The sequence below is a fragment of the Macrobrachium nipponense genome, chromosome 46, assembly GCF_015104395.2.
Source record: "Macrobrachium nipponense isolate FS-2020 chromosome 46, ASM1510439v2, whole genome shotgun sequence".
NCBI lineage: Eukaryota > Metazoa > Arthropoda > Malacostraca > Decapoda > Palaemonidae > Macrobrachium > Macrobrachium nipponense.
The window spans coordinates 11,212,820-11,217,110 of NC_061106.1; positions in this window are offsets into that span (position 1 = coordinate 11,212,820).

Below are 4,291 nucleotides of genomic sequence, written 5' to 3' on the forward strand. Positions count from 1 at the left end.
ATTAAGAAGAAAAATTGGGTATGCAGTCTATGCCCTTCTTCTCGATTAGATGTTATTCAGAGTATTGACTTTGGTTAACAGAATTTTACTTATAATGTTGAAAGTTTGCAATGAAATTCAAGAATATTACTTTATATGTTGTAATGTTATATACTTTGACTTAACAAAAAAAAAAGACAATAATTATTTATTACTTTGTAAGTACAGTTTAAAGAAAAGGATAGCCACAGAAAATATGGACTTCCAGAAATTTTTTGTCATTTTCCCACCTACTTATTCTAGCACCACTGCACTTCCATCATAAAAAACATTTAGCCCCTTACACTCAATACCCCAAATTCTCGACGCTCATTGTATCTATATCATTTCTATCAAAAGCCCTTTTTTATGAACATGTATGTTTCATACAGCTTTTTTCCTTTTACTTTCAACTTCTCTGATACCTTTCCATTACAAACACTTGATCAAGACAGCCTCCTCTTTATCTAAACCCACACCATTCTCTCCCTATCAGTCAAGCTGCCCTTTTCTTAATCCCCTCAATCAACATTCTAAAAAGCACCTTTTCTGGTATTCTAATGAAGATGCTCCCCGATCACTTTTATCACCTGTACTTCTATACAATAGCACAGGGGTTCCCAAATTAGGGGTCGGGACCCCAAGTGGGGTCGGAATGCTCTTTATGCGGGGTCATACACAGGTCATGGGGTCGGTGGGGTCGTTGAGGTACCGCCAGGGAATGGGTGTCACCCATAGATTATCAATAATGCTGTAAAATATGAAGTATTAAAATAGTATCACCATTTTGTACTAATTGCCAAAACTGAGAATTTTATTTAAGATTATCTACCTTTTTTTGTAAGTAAAATCTAAATGTTTCTGTTTTTCTTTTACTTAAATATCACCATATGACCAAAATTCTCAGTAATGCTGTAAATGTGGAAGTAAACATGACTACTTGGGATAATATATATATATATATATATGATATATATCTATATATATATATATATATATATATATATATATATAAATTCTTATCATATCACCGTCATTCATATACATGCATTAAGCTACAAATGTCCTTTAATATCCAATTCGTTCTACCTCGGAATTAATATATTTTCATATATGTTAACCGAAGAGGTGGAATCTTTTAGTACTGGGGCAACTAAGACCATTCAGCGCTGAAAAGGAAATTGACAGTAAAACGGTTTGAAGTCGTAACAGGAGTTAAACCTCGCAGGTGCACTATGAAACGATTGTTAGGAGAGGGTGGACAGTAAGGTGGAAGAAGAGAATATGAATGGAGGTACAGTAAAATGAATGAAATTAGTTACAGCAAGGGGCCGAAGGGACGCTGCAAAAAACCTCAAGTAATGCCTACATTGCACCGAATGAGGTGCACTGACGGCACTGTAGCATCCTAAGGAGATATACTTTGACTTCACACAAAAAAAAACAATAATTATTTATTACTTTGTAAGTACAGTTTAATGAAAAGGATAGCCACAGAAAATATGGACTTTCAGAAATTTTTTGTCATTTTCCCACCTACTTATTCTAGCACCACTGCACTTCCATCATAAAATCATTTAGCCCCTTACAATCAATACCCCAAATTCTCGACGCTCATTGTATCTATATCATTTCTATCAAAAGCCCTTTTTTATGAAAATGTATGTTTCATACAGCTTTTTCCTTTTACTTTCAACTTCTCTGATAACCTTTCCATTACAAACACTTGATCAAGACAGCCTCCTCTTTATCTAAACCCACACCATTCTCTCCCTATCAGTCAAGCTGCCCTTTTCTTAATCCCCTCAATCAACATTCTAAAAAGCACCTTTTCTGGTATTCTAATGAAGTGCTCCCCGATCACTTTTATCACCTGTACTTCTATACAATAGAACAGGGGTTCCCAAATTAGGGGTCGGGACCCCAAGTGGGGTCGGAATGCTCTTTATGCGGGGTCATACACAGGTCATGGGGTCGGTGGGGTCGTTGAGGTACCGCCAGGGAATGGGTGTCACCCATATATTATCAATAATGCCGTAAAATATGAAGTATTAAAATAGTATCACCATTTTGTACTAATTGCCAAAACTGAGAATTTTATTTAAGATTATCTACCTTTTTTGTAAGTAAAATCTAAATGTTTCTGTTTTTCTTTTACTTAATATCACCATATGACCAAAATTCTCAGTAATGCTGTAAATGTGGAAGTAAACATGACTACTTGGGATAATATATATATATATATATATATATATATATATATATATATATATATATATATATATATATATATATATAAATTCTTATCATATCACCGTCATTCATATACATGCATTAAGCTACAAATGTCCTTTAATATCCAATTCGTTCTACTCGGAATTAATATATTTTCATATATGTTAACCGAAGAGGAATCTTTTAGTACTGGGGCAACTAAGACCATTCAGCGCTGAAAAGGAAATTGACAGTAAAAGGTTTGAAAGTCGTAACAGGAGTTAAACCTCGCAGGTGCACTATGAAACGATTGTTAGGAGAGGGTGGACAGTAAGGTGGAAGAATGAGAATATGAATGGAGGTACAGTAAAATGAATGAAATTAGTTACAGCAAGGGGCCGAAGGGACGCTGCAAAAAACCTCAAGTAATGCCTACATTGCACCGAATGAGGTGCACTTGACGGCACTGTAGCATCCTAAGGAGATCCTCCCGCATGGTACAGCTTAATTGTCCTCACTCCCACAATGCAACTGCATCTTAAACAATTACCTTGTTTACATAACAAATCATATTTTCTCATCATGCCACTTAATGTTATCCCCCTTTTCTGCCCTTGTATACGAAATCCCTGCTCTCTCTATAAATAGATCGCAGAATGTTACAAATTCCTCATCTGCTCCTTCCCATTTGCTGGTTTTTTAACACGAAAGTTCATTCACTTTTTCCATATGTGCTCTTTTCACCAATTGCAACCACATCTTCAATCTTTCTCCGACCCATTTCTTTCTGCCTCTTGGGATTGATTTGTCTATCGCATGAGAAAATTCCAATGTCAACTGGTCTTGTTTATTTATGTAATTTGGCGGGACTGCTTTCTTACTATATGTCCCATTAAGCTTCAGCATCTTTCAACTCCCTAACAGCTTGCCTAAGTTGCACGACCTCACCCAGAAGTCACAGACAAAAGCTTCGCTGAATACACTGAGACGGAAGAGTATTTCCTCTGCTCTTGCCTTGACGCTTTCCGTTAATCTCACTTGTAGGTGTGTGGTTGGATATGCATTCTTGAGGTATACCCTGGCCCTTCCCACGCCTTCCATTGCAATAAATCCCTCAGTAATGCCAACACTAGATGTGATTCACAGATGATGCTAGCTAACCTATTCCAGTCTGCTGCCCCACCTATACGTAACCCTACCGAAGCTGTGACGTCAGGCATCATTTCTTAGTCAGCCCATAAGCCTCCTCGGCAGGTGAGATCCACTTGGGGGATCCTAACAAACGTTTCATTACAAGCCAATAACCTTAGTTACAACATTAAGTTCAGCACTGGTAAATCTCCATATGACTTGTCTTTTTCCAACCATCACATGCATATTGCTGCTCATTTTCAACGGGCAAGAGGAGAGCAAAACATACATGCAATTCAACGACAGTTTTTAGCTCTGATTTGGCTGTGGGTCTGAGGTCACGAAAATAGTCGTTGGCGAATTTGCCTTCTCTTCCCATAAGTTCGTACACTTATATATGCTGTACTTCTTTATTTGGAGCCAGGGGCACCCGCAGCATATTTTGCAAGGGTGGACAAATTATATATATATGTATATATATATATATATATATATATATATATATATATATATATATGTATATATATATACATATATATATATATATATACACACACACACACACACACACACATATATATATATATATATATATATATATATATATATATATATATTATATATATATATGCAGTTGAATTGCGATGCAAATAATTCAAGTGAAGCAAGATGCGATAAAGAAAAATTACAGAAAGCTACATTGACCTTTTATTCAGGAGTTCCATGTACTGTTCAACTGAAACCAGACATTTCTTGAAAGAAGAACGCAGTTATATACAGCATACAAATATTGTACAATAAACAAAATAAGGATACCTCTAATTTATTTCAACTGGAAGAATGCACTGTAGAATGGAAGGAAAACAAAGTGATGTCGTTAAATGCAATAAAGGTAATATATATATATACTAAATATATATATATATAT